We start from the raw sequence: 17,002 nt of genomic DNA on the forward strand, positions 1-17,002 counted from the left end.
CGAGTCTGCCCGCTTATATAATCCGCCCGACCAAACCCGTTCATACCCGTCCGTTTAAATTTGTAGGTTTAACTACAACCGTTAAATTTAAAGAGTGAAAATATACAACCCTATAAATCACTTTTCTTAATCTTGTCTTCGCCTCTCTACTTCTCTAGTCTCACTCTTCTTCAAAATCTCAATATCTCATTAGTAACTCAAGAATCCACAATACACCGATACGATCCATGAGAAGAAGAATAGAACCGATCCTAATCTATTAGTAATTCAATTACGTTTTGGAATTGTAAAGTGGGAGTTTAGAAAGTTGTATTTAGCTACTAAACAGTTTTAGTGCATAAAAATTAAATGTCCCCCCGTTTTGTCCGGATGTCCGAGTGGACACTTAGGACTTGTGCCCGTTCCGTCCGGACCGGTTGAGTGAGTGTCTGTTTTCGGCCCTTCTGGAACGATTCCCACCCCTAGTCTCAACAATGTTCCACCACACTTTGGTGCAGTGGCCACTCCTCTTAATCCCAGGAGATCGTGAGACGAGTCTCGGTAGAAGCAGTTTACCATCAAGATTTATCCCATGTGATTTAGGCAATATATATAGTAAATAATATAATAATCTGTCGGGTTTTAGGCCTCTTTTATGTTATTGGGTTTTAGGCCTTTTTCATTATGGTTTAAATTAGGCGGTTATCATGCTCATAACATATTCATGATGTATAAATGCCTTGTAACGACTAATGTAGATTGTAGTCGATTTCTCAAAAAAAATAGTCTGAATAACAGACCAGACAATTTTGAGACATCAATAAAACGAATAACACTCAAACTTAAATGAGTGAAGTATCAATAGTTATAGGGAGCTGACAACCTCTGTTATTTTTGTTTTGTTGCAATAGGCTACATCTTATTGAATCAAAGAGTTATTACAATACTTATGAAGAAAAAAAAGATGAGATTATTGTCTAAACTCTTTTACATCATTATTTGTAGTCTATTTAGCAAGACTGTCTGCTTGAACATTCATTTTTCGTCGGTTATAGGGGAACTTGACACTTAGGAATTTCAAAATTAGTTTTCTAATCTCTGTAGCATGAATTTGTGACTGCTATTGAATCAAGTGTGTCGGGATTTGAAGATGCTTCATGATTGTCTCATTGTCACTTTCAACTTGAATGAACTTGTAATTCTGGTTTAGCCACCCATTTGATTCCTTGTAGGAGTGCGATGATTTCACTTTCTTCTACGTTTCTAGCTCTGGTTAAAAAAATCTTAGCGGAAATGAAATTAGCTATGTGATTTTGTATTGTGCAACTGATACAACCTGCTCACTGATATTCATAAAAGAGGCATTTGTATTTACTTTAACATAAGGGTATATAAGGGTCAACTACTGAAGTATATTTAGAGAGTTACATTTAGTAGTGAATTGGTCAGTAAAGTTAGGAAAAATCATAATTTGTTTAATAACCTGCTGGGGTGAAATTATTTGTTGCTGAAAACATCGATCACAAGCCTTCTAGTTAAACCAGAGTATGGTAGAATAATATGTATCTAGATTTATGTTTTCCTGATCCCCAGTTGTATGGCAAGATATGATACATTTCTTTAAAGACATAAAGTTAGTGGATTGTATATTAAAATATAACCAAATTTTTTTTGCAAAATGGAAGTGTAATAAAGTCTTGCGATTTAATTTGATTACAATACGAGCAAGAGAAAATGTTACCAATGTAGTTACCAATACGAGTCTGACTGGTAGGCTACCCGAGCAACATTTTCACAAAAACAATGAGATTTTTGGAATAGTTTTAATCTTTCAGATAAAGTTCCAATTGATAGCGTTGTGAGCAAGATTGTTGTTTTCTTTCATTAGCTGGTGATACATCGAGCTAACGGCGTAACTATCAGATTTCGCGAGTGTCCACTTTAGAGTATCTTGTCCTTCTACAGGGATGTGAATAGAGTTACAAGTGTGAGTGACAAACATGTAAGAGATTAAGTCATTCCAATGATGGTTTTGAATCAATTAAGAAACGCGAGTAAGAGTAGAGTTATGTATATTGGCAATTGTAGGAGGATGAATAGGAATCCAGTAATCGGTCCAAATGTTAATCTGAGCACCATCTTGGACTTCCCAGATGGAAAGGGAATTGATCTTTTCAAGCTATTTGTTTATGGCTTTCAACGTCCACGAGTTGGCTTGTTTTGCCGGACCAGGATTTTGAGTTTTATAGAAGTATTTAGCTTTAAGCAGCTTAACTCAAATCCTGTTGGGTTCTGTTTTTTGACGCCAAGCCAATTTACAAAGTAATGTTTGATGATATACAAACAAATATCTGAGCCCAAGGCCTCCATGCTTTTTCGGAAGGTAAATGAAGGACCAAGCTATAGTGCATATACCTTTTGCTTTTCCCCACCAAAAAGACTTTAGAGAAGTCTGCATGCGGTTGCATACGCCTTTGGGATAGCGAAGCATTGTATTTGTATCGGGAAATGGCTGCCACAATTGATGAGACAACCACAGAATGACCGGCTTGTGATAGAAATTTATTCTGCCAAATGGACAATTTTGAATGAATTTGGTCAATAAGAGTATTAAAGACCTTGGTTTTATTGGCTCAAGTGAAAAGCTGGGCTCCCAAGTATTTGTCAGAAATGGAAGCCGGCATAACTTTAAGATTTCGAACGATCATTCACTTGAATTTCAGGCGAAAGTTCAGAAACAAGAAAATATTGGACTTGACACTCCTTTCCAATTTTCAAATTATATTTCGTACTCATACTTGCTTGTAAGGGGTGGAAATCCTAGAAACCATTATTTTCAGAAACCATTTCTTCCATGAAACAAAATAGTTTTCTTAAAAAAAATCGTTGTGGTGGAAAAAATTGTTTACGTGAAAAAAAAAATTTCTTGAGGAAAACAATTCTCGTGTAAAAAGTTTCAAAAAAGAAACAGTTTCGAAGAAAAAACCACAGTTTCTGAAAGAAATGAATTTTTGTGAATAGAAATGATTTTTCGTGAAAAAGAAAATGGTTAAGAAAATAATTTAAAGACGTGTTTTAAAATGAATTCCAATAATTATGAATCCTAGGTATCTTTCTAGTTACCAAACAAACCAAAGAAAATTATTTGGACTCGTGCATATGTGGAATCGTGAATCCGAAGGACTCATGAATCTGTAGATTCATGATTCCTTCATCCAAACACACTATAAATTTCATTATTATTCTAATACTAGATGACACTATTCAATTTTCCACAAAGTAGACTCCACACGTCACCACTGTGTAAAGTAAATTCCAATTTTGTAATTTCTATTTTCTTACTTACACTAACTCATGAACTTGTAGCTTATTTATTTTCTGCAAGTAATTCCAAATTTAGATTCGGAAAACCCTTGGACCTTTGGCCACTATCTCATAAACAAAAAGTAATTAACTTCTACTTTTTTCTGTCTCACCATCAACTCCTACCAGAAATCTTATATTTATATGCATGTTTTCAAAGTAATCAATCTGAAATATCATGTTTTTGGCTAACTTCTACTTGTTGGTAAAGATTGGCCAGTCATTGGGTAGAAAATAAGCAAGGGAAAAGTATCTCATTTGCCCCATTGCTAATGTCAACTCCTTTATTAGAAAAACCAAACTAATGCCAACTTCTTAGAAAAATGAAGGTTTATCTATACTTTCACATGCTAGAATTAAATGACATGGGTTTAATGAATAAAATAACATTCTTAACAAAAAAAAAATGAATAAAATAACATTTTTTTTGTTTTTTTTTTTGATGAAATAACATTTCTTTTGTTGAAAAAATAAAATAACATGATCAAGGTTAAACTAATCCATACATGGACTTCAAAAGAAGGCTAATCCATACATGAATGATAAAGTATTAAAGTAACATGCTAAAATGTTTGTTTCATTTTCTTTATTTCTTGGTCATGAATGGATTATGTCTACTGTCTCCAGAATGTTTGCACCAATTTGAACTATCTGTTCCTACTTTACAGACTGTCAACTATATATATATATATATAATATACTTTTTTTGTGTCGAAGAGATTGTCAAATTGGTTGAAACACATTATGAAGATTTTTTGTTGCTCAAGATAAGAGAGGGATTTTTTCAATGGGCCAAACGTAAAGTAGTATGTCTTTGCCAAAGTGGGGTTGGGCCCATTACAAGTTTTGTCATAGGAAACTTTATATGCACTCACTCTTTTAGTCATATACACTTCATCTTTTAACTTGAGAAAAAAATTCATTTGATGTGATTGTAGACAGCAAAAATGGTGAGTACATTTAACACTTGCCTTTGTCATAACACCTCACTTTATAGGTTTTCCCTAATGGGCGTCTACAGGAGCCCCTTCCCTTGGGCATCACTTTATAGGTTTTCCCTAATGGGAGTCTATAGGAGCCCCTTCACTTGGGCGTTTATAGGTTTTCCCCTAATGGTCTGTCTTCCACAAGATTATTGTGACTTGTCTCGTGGTCAAGGGTTCTGGGACGCTCGATCAAGTGTGTGAAACCCGAGGGTTTCACAGGAGCCCTCTTTGAGTTTCAGACAAAGATGAAGGGAGTTCATGAGAGAGAGAGAGAGAGAGAGAGAAAGAGAGAGAGAGAGAGAGAGAGAGAGAGAGAGAGAAAGTAGTGGTCGCAGCTGGTGATCGAAGATGAGAGGAGATGAGGAAGAAGTTGTCTTGCCTCAGAAAAATTTGACAGAACCCATAATTTCAAACTTTGTACTTCGGGAAATAGACAAACCCACCCTTAAAATTGTTTGGAGAAAATTTTATATTTTCTCGAAAAGAGCTACCGGAACTAATTGTGGAGAAGCTCCACTAAATGCCTATGAATGATGAATCCCATAGTGCGAAAAAAAAATATGAATGTCTTTCAGTTGCAATTGCAAAATGTCATACATGGGAAATCCCTACTATGTTTTCCAACTGACTAGTGACATCCTACTCAGGCAAAAAATATTGGCTGGAAATTGTTTTTGTTTCCTCCGAGTACCACATCACTTTCTCCGAGCACTATTCCGAAAAAAAAGGAAGAGTTTCCTTTGGCGGAATTGCTTCATCTAAGATGAAGACAGAGGGAAACCCCTCTAGGAGGATTTCACCGAAAACCCTCGAAGAGTGTCCTCTTGTCTAAGACGAAGAGGTTTTCAGATAAGGGAACACTTCTCTTTCCCAGAACAACAAGCATACAGATAGCGAGGGAGATAGAGAACAGGGGTGTGGATTAAAGGGTGCATCCGGTGCGGTCGCAGCGGACCCCCACTTAATCCAGAGCCCATTTGTCTATCGGTCTATTAAAGTAACCAAAAACTAATTTTAGTTAACAATAAAAGCAATAGATGGGTTTGTACAGTTGTGGACTTGTTATCTTCCTCTCTAACTTTTTCTCTTTACCATTAAAGTGTTATATTTAATAATCCTAAGTTTTAAATAAGTGAACAAATTCTTGCTAAGTGCGAAATCTTTTGGAGGAATTTTGTCTAAAGTTTCTAGTTGAAACTCAAACTTTTAAATCTGATTTTTCAGCAGTAGTTTATTTCTATTTCAACTACAAACTGTGGGTTTAAATCTGATTTTTCAACAGTAGTTTATGTTTACTTCAACTACGGAATTTTAAGTCTGATTCTTAAACAGTACCTTTCCTATGGAGCTTAATGAGTTGGACAATTAGAGATATCTCAATTTTACCTAGTTCTGCAAGATATGCATGATTGGGGCGTCATTAAAGCTGAATAATCCTAAAGCCAAAACTCAAAGTATCGAAATAACGAACTCGCAACTATTAACTATCAATCTATAAGCATACACCATCAAATATTCGAATTAAAGCTGAATAACCCTAATGCCAAAACTCAAAGTATCGAAATAACGAACTAGCAACTATTAACTATCAAACACTAACCATAGAACATTATTGGACCCACTGTTCTGTAGCATACAATCAATAAATAATTAACTTACTCACCCACTGTTCTGTAGCATACAATCAATAAATAATTAACTTACTCACACTAATATATTTTTTGTAGAGTATGGATTTATGACATTTACTTGTTGATACATCATTTTAAGCATGAACAAGAGTCAAAATTTTGTAGAGTATGGACTTCCTTCAGATCGTGAGAGACGACACGTTAATTCGAATTCACCTCCACATTGCTTGGCAGCTTTTCTTTTACCCTAAAAATGAGTGTTATTGTGATTTCTTACTTGTAATTGTTAACTTTGAGTCTTTCTCGTGTTTATTCGGTTGTAAGGGCGTTTCTTTCATCTACAAAATGAATTTCAAAGAGAAAAAAAGTTAAGGGTCGTATTGTTGATTTTTCAAAACAAAAATAGTCTGAATAACAGACCAAACAATTTTTGAGGCATCAATAAAACGAATAGCGCTCAAACTTAAATGAGTGAAGTATCAATAGTTATAGGGAGCTGACAACCTCTGTTATTTTTGTTTTGTTGCAATAGGCTACATCTATTATTGAATCAAAGAGTTATTACAATACTTATGAAGAAAAAAGAGGAGATTATTGTCTAAATTCTTTTACATCATTATTTGTAGTCTATTTAGCAAGACTATCTACTTGAACATTTATTTTTCGTCGGTTATAGGGGAACTTGATACTTAGGAATTTCAAAATTAATTTTTTAATCTCTATAGCATGAATTTGTGACTGCTATTGAATCAAGTGTGTTGGGATTTGAAGATGCTTCATGATTGTCTCATTGTCACTTTCAACTTGAATGAACTTGTAATTGTGGTTTAGCCACCCATTTGATTCCTTGTAGGAGTGCAATGATTTCACTTTCTTCTACGTTTCTAGCTCTGGTTTAAAAAACCTTAGCTGAAATGAAATTAGCTATGTGATTATGTATTGTGCAACTGATACAACCTGTTCACTAATATTCATAAAAGAGGCATTTGTATTTACTTTAACGTAATGGTATAAAGGGGTCAACTACTGAAGTATATTTAGAGAGTTACATTTAGTAGTGAATTCGTCAGTAAAGTTAGGAAAAATCATAATTTGTTTAATAACCTACTGGGGTGAAATTATTTGTTGCTGAAAACATCGATCTCAAGCCTTCTAGATAAACCAGAGTATGGTAGAATAATATGTATCTAGATTTATGTTTTCTTGATCCCTAGTCGTATGGCAAGATATGATACATTTCTTTAAAGACATAATGCTAGTGGATTGTATATTAAAATATAACCAAATTTTTTTTGCAAAATGAAAGTGTAATAAAGCATGATCTTGCGATTTAATTTGATTACAATACGAGCAAGAGAAAATGTTACCAATGTAGTTACCAATACGAGTCTGACTGGGAGGCTACCCGAGCAAGATTTTCACAAAAACAACGAGATTTTTGGAATAGTTTTAATCTTCCAGATAAAGTTCCAATTGATAGCGTTGTGAGCAAGATTGTTGTTTTCTTTCATTAGCTGGTGATACATCGAGCTAACGGCGTAACTATCAGATTTCGCGAGTGTCCACTTTAGAGTATCTTGTCCTTCTACAGGGATGTGAATAGAGTTACAAGTTTGAGTGACAAACATGTAAGAGATTAAGTCATTCCAATGATGGTTTTGAATCAATTAAGAAACGCGAGTAAGAGTAGAGTTATGTATATTGGCAATTGTAGGTGGATGATTCGGAATCCAGTAATCGGTCCAAATGTTGATCTGAGCACCATCTTGGACTTCCCAGATGGAAAGGGAATTGATCTTTTCAAGTTGTTTGTTTATGGGTTTCAACGTCCACGAGTTGGCTTGTTTTGCCAGACCAGGATTTTGAGTTTTATGGAAGTATTTAAGTAGCTTAACTCAAATCCTGTTGGGTTCTATTTTTTGACGCCAAACCAATTTACCAAGTAATGTTTGATGATCTACAAACGAATATCTGAGCCCAAGGCCTCCATGCTTTTTCGGAAGGCAAATGAAGGACCAAGCTATAGTGCATAAACCTTTTGCTTTTCCCCACCAAAAAAGACTTTAGAGAAGTCTGCATGCGGTTGCATACGCCTTTGGGATAGCGAAGCATTGTATTTGTATCGGAAAATGGCTGCCACTATTGATGAGACAACCACAGAATGACCCGCTTGTGATAGAAATTTATTCTGCCAAATGGACAATTTTGAATGAATTTGGTCAATAAGAGTATTAAAGACCTTGGTTTTATTGGCTCAAGTGAAAAGTTGGGTTCCCAAGTATTTGTCAGAAATGGAAGCCTGCATAACTTTAAGATTTCGAACGATCATTCACTTGAATTTCAGGCGAAAGTTCAGAAACAAGAAGATATTGGACTTGACACTCCTTTCCAATTTTCAAATTATATTTCGTACTCATACTTGCTTGTAAGGGGTGGAAATCCTAGAAACCATTATTTTCAGAAACCATTTCTTCCATGAAACAAAATAGTTTTCTTAAAAAAAATCGTTGTGGTGGAAAAAATTATTTACGTGAAAAAAAAGTTTTCGCGAGGAAAACAATTCTCGTATAAAAAGTTTCAAAAAAGAAACAGTTTCAAAGAAAAAACCACAATTTTCGGAAGAAATGATTTTCGTGAAAAGAAATGATTTTTCGTGAAAAAGAAAATGGTTAAGAAAATAATTTTAAAGATGTGTTTTAAAAAGAATTCCAATAATTATGAATCCTAGGTATCTTTCTAGTTACCAAACAAACCAAAGAAAATTATTTGGACTCATGCATCTGTGGAATCGTGAATCCGAAGGAATCATGAGTCCTTCATCCAAACATACTATAAATTTCATTATTCTAATAGATGACACTATTTAATTTTCCACAAAGTAGACTCCACACATCACCATTGTGTAAAGTAAATTTCAGTTTTGTAATTTCCATTTTCTTACTTACACCAACTTATGGACTTGTAGCTTATTTATTTTCTGCAAGTGATTCCAAATTTAAATTCGGAAAACCATTGGACCTTTGGCCAATATCTCATAAACGAAAAGTAATTAACTTCTACTTTTTTCTGTCTCACCATCAACTCCTACCAGAAATCTTATATTTATATGCATGTTTTCACAGTAATCAATCTCAAATATCATGTTTTTGGCTAACTTCGACTTGTTGGTAAAGATTGGCCAGTCTTTGTGTAAAAAATAAGCAAGGGAAAAGTATCCCATTTGCCCAATCCCATCATTCTCACCACCAAACCCAACTCCCCTCTTGGCCGCAAACCCTTCAAATTCATTCGTACTTGGATGTCTCATCCTAATTGCGCCCAATTTATAAAAACCAATTGGACTTCTCTCCCTAATCAAATTCAATCCAAACTCAACTCTCTCGCCATTCGCTTGGCGAAGTGGAACAAAGAAGTCTTCGGTCATCTGGACAGCAACATTAAGAAACTCACCGATAAAATCCAAAACATTCAAGACCCTTCTCTCTTTCAAGACACGTTTATCCAGATCGAAACTCTCCTTCTTCAACAAGAAAGTCTTTGGAAAGAAAAATCGAGGATTGCCAACATAAACCTGGGAGATAGAAATACCAAGTATTTTCATGCCAAAGCAGTTACTCGTAATCGTAAAAATCAAATCCATTCCATCAAGAAAGCTGACAACTCGTGGACCAATGATGAGGCGGAAATCTCTTCCATCTTTTCTGCGCATTTATTGAACATTTCCACCTCGGAAGGGTCCACCCTCTCGTCTAACCTCTTAGAGTGCTTCTCCCACCAAATTAGACCCCTTCAAAACGATTCCCTTATCTCCATCCCTATGATGGATGAAATCAGAAAGGTGATTTTCTCTCTCAAACCGGAAGCTGCCCCAGGCCCTGATGGCTACCCACCTTTCTTCTACCAGTCCAATTGGGACACGGTTCAGGATGACATAAAAGATATGGTCACCCACTTCTTTAATAATGCCTCACTCCCTCCTCAATCCAATCATACTCACATCTGCCTCATTTCTAAAACCAAAACCCCTCAAACCCCGGCTGACTACAGACCGATCAATCTTCTCAACACGACGTACAAAATTATCACTAAAATCATGGCAAATCGTCTTAAAATTATCCTGCCAGATCTCATTTCTCCTTTTCAGGCAGCTTATGTTCCAGGAAGGCAAATCACAGATAACATCCTTATCAGCCAAGAGCTTGTTCATTCCTTCAAAAAAATCCGAGGATCAAAAAGTTATTTTGGTCTAAAACTTGATATGTCTAAAGCTTTTGATCGTATCGAGTGGAGCTACTTGGAGAAAATCATGATAGCTATGGGATTCTCTAATCACTGGATCAATCTTATCAAGGCTTGTCTCAATTCTAGCACCATGGCGGTCCTTATCAATGGACGCCCTGGTCCGGCTTTCGAGGTTAGCAGAGGTATCAGGCAAGGCGATCCTCTCTCTCCCTTCTTATTCGCCATCGCGATGGAAGGCCTCAGTCGTATGCTAGAAAGCAGCAATAATACGAACTCTTTCGTTGGCTTCCCCATTCCAAACTCCAGTATTTCCATTAAACACCTTCTTTTTGCGGACGATTGCATTATTTTTGGTCAAAATACCCTCGAAAATGTGCATAATCTCAAACAAACTCTGAAAGAATTCAGTGAGGCCTCTGGCCAAATGATCAACTACGCTAAATCCAACATCTTTTTTTCCAAAAACTCTCATCCCAAATTTAAGAGGATGATCATCCGCAATCTCAAAGTGCATCAATCTTCGTCTGGAGACAAGTACCTCGGTACTAATATGTTCATTGAGAGAAACAAAAAACAGGCGTTCAATTCTCTTCTCACTCAAATTCAAAACAAACTCTCCAAGTGGCAAGCTAATCTTCTCTCACAAGCTGGTCGCTCAATAGTGGTCACTATTGCAGCAGCCGTTCCCCGATACCAAATGCAGTGTTTTGCCATTCCCAAAGGCATTTGTCACAGCATCGAGTCCCTACAAAGGACTTTCTGGTGGGGAAAATCCAAAACCTTCCATACCATCAACTGGTCCTCCATTTGTCGGCCACGCAAAGTAGGAGGACTAGGTTTCCGCCTCCCTCATCTTGACAATCAAGCCTTCCTCAATAAGCTAAATTGGCGGCTTATAAGTAATCCACAGTCTATATGGGTTCAAGTGCTCAAAGCCAAATATTTTCCGAAAACAACAAAGCCTTCAACCCCTAAAGCAAATCATTCTTGGCCTTGGAAAGCAATCAACAAACAGTTTAGTCAAGTTGACAGTCTAGTCTTCTGGGACATCAACAAAGGATCTCAAATCAATATCTGGCATGATTTTTGGATTCCTAATCATCCCCCCCTTTAACTAATCAGAACAACTCTAGTCTTAACTGGGTGGCCCAGCTCATTACTAATAACGCTTGGAATATTGAGTTAATTAATAATTGTTTTGACAGTGATATTTGTAGTGCGATTTTAAGCATTAACTTGCAGAATGATCAGGACGATTCTGCAAAATGGACCCTTACTAAATCAGGTAATTTTTCGATCAAATCAATGTATAATTATCTGAGAACAGGAAGCAATGGGCCTATGAACGACCCCACTGATTGGTTTTTTATATGGAATCTGAATACCATACCTCGCATAAAACTATTTTTATGGAAATGTTGTACGAACAGTCTACCAGTTAGGGACAAAATTGGTAGCTATATTGGTAATATCTATACATGCATTAACTGTGATAATACTGAAACTTTAGACCATGTTATGTTACACTGCAACTACGCCAGAGCTATTTGGTTTCACTTTCAGATTAGAACAGAACATTTAACCACGGTAAGGCAATGGATACATCAATGGAAAGAACTGGACGACAGTCTAACTACTTTATATGCTAAAATTTTATGGTTTATATGGAAAGCTAGGTGCGAAAATTACTTCACCACTCAAAAACAAACTCCCATACAGATGATCAACCGAATCAACACAACGACTACCACACCACTCAAAATCGGATCCATACTAACCGACAAAAACAAGGAAAAACCACGGAAACAACAATGGAGCCCTCCATCGACACCATATCTTAAGATCAACGTAGACGCTTCTTTTACGAAACTCACGGAACTGGCAGGTATAGGCTGTATTATCCATGATGAAGAAGCACATTTTATCATAGCTGTTGCAGACACAGTTAGAGGACAAAATGCTGAAGAATGCGAGTGCATAGCGATATATTACGGCATATTATGGGCTATCGAACTCAAAATACAGCACATTCACATCGAAAGCGACAATCAAAATATCATCAAATACATTAACAGGCAAGACAAGGGAATTCACTGGCAGTCTAAACAGTACATCTCTGAGATTCTCAAACTCAAGCAACAGCTCATAGATATCAAATTCTCCTTCGCTCCCAGAGAATGCAACTCTAAAGCGGATGCTCTAGCTAAATGGGGAAGGCAACATCGTCAGAAAAATATATGGAATGTAATCCCACCTTTTATTTCTGCTTTAAATTAAGGATCTATCCATGTAAGAACTTCGTTTTTAGTTTTATATATCTCATCAAAAAAAAAAAAAAAAAAAAAAAAACTCCTTTATTAGAAAAACCAAACTAATGCCAACTTAGAAAAATGAAGGTTTATCTATACTTTCACATGCTAGAATTAAATGACATGGGTTTAATGAATAAAATAACATTTCTTTTGTTTTTTTTGATGAAATAACATTTCTTTTGTTTTGTTTTTTTTTTTTTTTTTGTTGAAAGGATAACATTTCTTTTGTTGAAAAAATAAAATAACATGATTTTGAAAAGCAGGCTAATCCATACATGAGTGATAAAGTATTAAAGTAACATGCTAAAATGTTTGTTTCATTAATTTTCTTTATTTCTTGGTCATGATTGGATTATGTATACTGTCTCCAGAATGTTTGCACCAATTTGAAGTATCTGTTCCTACCTTACAGACTGTCAACTATATATATATATATATAAATATATATTCTTTTTTTGTGTTGAAGAGACGATCAAATATGTTTTTTTTTTTGTCGCGGTTTTGGGAAATAAAAATATTTCTCTGAGGAATAAAGACTTAGTCAATCACGATTGACAAATAGAGCATATTTATTTTTCAATCCAAAATTTTATTAAGTTGTCTAATGCCCCCAAATCTTCATCTTCTTCGCCTCAACAACCACGACTTTCAGCCAGTAACCACCACCATTTTTTTCTCCTCATCCTCTCTTTCTCTCATTCATCTTCTTCTTATTCTCCATTGATCTTTCTTCTTCTTCTTTTCCGTCTATTTCTCTCACTAAAAACTAATCTTTTCTCACTCAGATTCATATGACTTCCAATCAAATCAATGACAAGAAAGAAGTTACGACTGTTGCAACTGATGATGGCTTAAACCTAGCTAGGTTTTATTTTATGGGTATCTAGGGTTTGAGAGAGGCTTTTCATACACTAGAAAAAGTACTTCCTTGGATCTTTATTTTCTTGAAGGTTGAAGCCGAAGAGAGAAAGAGACAGAGAAAACCCATGTTTAAAGATCACACATTAGTGCAATGTGGGCAACTTATAATCACAATCTCAAACAAGCTACTGCATGGAAACCTACTTTCATATTTTAAGATTAAACAAACCATAGATTTCAAATAAAATAAGTTTAAACAAGTTGGTGAAACTATTCAAATCATTTACTAGGTTAAGATGGAACTCCACAAAAACTCATGAAGTTTTTTTCTTTTCTTCTTCTTTAGGTTTTAGTTTATATAAGATGAATTCAACATAGGTTTAACATAGTCAGATATCTAGAGAGAGAGAGAGAGAGAGAGAGAGAGAGAGAGAGAGAGAGAGAGAGAGAGAGAGAGAGAGAGAGAGAGAGAGAGAGAGAGAGAGAGAGAGAGAGAGAGAGAGAGAGAGAGAGAGAGAGAGAGAGAGAGAGAGAGAGAGAAAAGATAATGGAGATTAGGGAGCAATATTTGATCAAGTGAATTTTTGGACTAAAATAAAATATTCCCCGGAAAATATACGAAAAAATATGGATTCTTTAGAGAATTTATTCCCCGAAGATTATTCTTTATTCCCCAAAGCCGCGGCCTTTGTTTTTTTTTGTTGAACAAACTGTCAAATTGATTTTTTTTTTTTTTTGAACTAACGGTCAAATTGGTTGAAACACATTATGAAGATTTTTTGTTTTTTTGTTTTTTTGTTTTTTTTTTGTTAAGAGAATGAAGATTTTTTGTTGCTCTAAGATAAGAGAGGGATTTCTTCAATGGGCCAAACGTAAAGTAGTATGTCTTTGCCAAAGTGGGGTTGGGCCCATTACAAGTTTTGTCATAGGAAACTTTATATGCACTCATATACACTTCACCTTTTAACTTGAGAAAGAAATTCATTTGATGTGAGTGTAGATAGCAAAAATGGTAAGTACATTTAACATTTGCCTTTGTCATAACACCTCACTTTATAGGTTTTCCCTAATGGGCGTCTACAGAAGCCCCTTCCCTTGGGCATCACTTTATAGTTTATAGGTTTTCCCTAATGGGAGTCTATAGGAGCCCCTTCACTTGGGCGTTTATAGGTTTTCCCCTAATGGTCTGTCTTCCACAAGATTATTGTGACTTGTCTCGTGGTCAAAGGTTCTGGGACGCTCGATCGAGTGTGTGAAACCCGAGGGTTTCACAGGAGCCCTCTTTGAGTTTCAGACAAAATCTTACATCAGGGTTTCACCTAAAAAGATTCCATTCATTTAAGATGAAGGGAGTTCATGCGATCATTTAAGATGAAGGGAGTTCATGCGAGAGAGAGAGGGAGGGAGGGAGGGAGGGAGGGAGGGAGGGAGAGAGATGAAAAAAAGAGGAGATAAATTGTGATAGTGGTCGCAGCTGGTGATCGAAGATGAGGAAGAAGTTGTCTTGCCTCGAAAAATTTGACAGAACTCATAATTTCAAACTTTGTACTTCGGAAAATAGACAAACCCACCATCTTCCTTAAAATTGTTTGGAGTAAATTTTATATTTTCTCGAAAAGAGCTACCGGAACTAATTGTGGAGAAGCTCCACTAAATGCCTATGAATGATGAATCCCATAGTGTGGAAAAACATGAATGTCTTTCAGTTGCAATTGCAAAATGTCATACATGGGAGCTCTTAAATAAAATCTGAATCCCTACTATGTTTTCCAACTGACTAGTGACAACTACCACTAGTACCCCTAACTATGTTTCAACCAAATGGAGGCATCTATGAGCAGTTAAGGTAGTAAGTATCTTGTAACTACAGTCTACAAGCTATCATTTATCCTAGTATGGGGGTCGCTTAGCAAGTAAATGCAATCCTACTCAGCAATTGGAGAAAACCAACTCAAATTAGCTATAGAATCATAGATACTTCACCAATTGACCAAGTCACCCTCGGGTAAACTTGTGGGTGTATGTGTCACTCTCAAGATCTGATAGGTTCTGACATTTGCTAAGTGGGAAATCTTTTGGAGGAATTTTGTCTAAAGTTTCTAGTTGAATCTCAAACTTTTAAATCTGATTTTTCAACAGTGGTTTATTTCTATTTCAACTACACACTGTGGGTTTAAATCTGATTTTTCAACAGTAGTTTATGTTTACTTCAACTACGGAATTTTAAGTCTGATTCTTCAACAGTACCTAACCTTTCCTATGGAGCTTAATTAGTTGGACAATTAGAGATATCTCAATTTTACTAGTTCTGCAAGATATGCAAAATTGGGGCGTCATTAAAACTGAATAATCCTAAAGCTAAAACTCAAAGTATCGAAATAACGAACTCGCAACTATTAACTATCAATCTATAAGCATACACCATCAAATATTCGAATTAAAGCTGAATAATCCTAAAGGCAAAACTCAAAGTATCGAAATAACGAACTCGCACCTATTAACTATCAAACACTAACCATAGAACATTATTGGACCCACTGTTCTGTAGCATACAATCAATAAATAATTAACTTACTCACACTAATATATTTTTTGTAGAGTATGGATTTATGAATTTACTTGTTGATACCTCATTTTAAGCATGAACAAGAGTCAAAATTTTGTAGAATATGGACTTCCTTCAGATCGTCAGAGACGACACGTTGATTCGAATTCACCTCCACATTGCTTAGAAGCTTCTCTTTTACCCTAAAAATGAGTGTTATTGTGATTTCTTACTTGTAATTGTTAACTTCGAGTCTTTCTCGTGTTTATTCGGTTGTAAGGGCGTTTCTTTCATCTACAAAATGAATTTCAAAGAGAAAAAAGTTAAGGGTCGTATTGTTGATATCACTCTTTGCTTTTATATTATTTCTTTTTTGGGCCCTACTTTGTGACTAGCTTCCTTCTTGACCCCCTATTTTTCATAAATTCAAATTTGACCCCCTATATTCAAGTAAATGTCATAACTATCCTTCGTGATTTCAAAACAAAATATTAAAAAAGGAGATATTTCTACTTCACCTCTATCTCTCTCCACCTCACCTATCTCTCTCTCCACCTCACCTCTCTCTTCTCCGACGAAGGTCGCCGACTTGAAATTTTCTCTTTGTCGGAGTATTTAGAGAGATAGGAGAATTTTTTATGTTTGAAGGTCGCCGGTCGGAATAAAGGTGAGGTGGAAATATTTTTTTTTTAGTATTTTTATTTTAAAATTAGGAAGGGTAGTTGTGGCATTTACTTGAAAATAGGGGCAAATTTGAATTTATAAAAAATAAGGAGCCAAGAAGGAAGTTGGTCACAAAGTAGGGGTTAAAAAGGAAATAACTCTTCTTTTACTCTTTATATCTTTACCCCCTTATTCAAATATAGTGTTAAAAGTATCGAAGATGACTTGGACCCTTTATTAATAATATATTTGAAGAATCCAGCGTGAGTAAAGAATTGGTAATGGAACAGGGGCGTGGGTAAAGCGGTACGTCCTGTGCGGTGGTACTGGCCCCCACTTTACCTAGGCCTCCTAAATATTATGGCCAGCGCTTTGGGGAAAGCAAAATAGTTTCCGGGGTGTGAAGACTTCAAAAATTGG

The sequence above is a fragment of the Eschscholzia californica genome, unplaced genomic scaffold, assembly GCF_041429995.1.
Source record: "Eschscholzia californica isolate CP2 unplaced genomic scaffold, dmEscCali1.0.p SCAF_3, whole genome shotgun sequence".
NCBI classification, from domain to species: domain Eukaryota; kingdom Viridiplantae; phylum Streptophyta; class Magnoliopsida; order Ranunculales; family Papaveraceae; genus Eschscholzia; species Eschscholzia californica.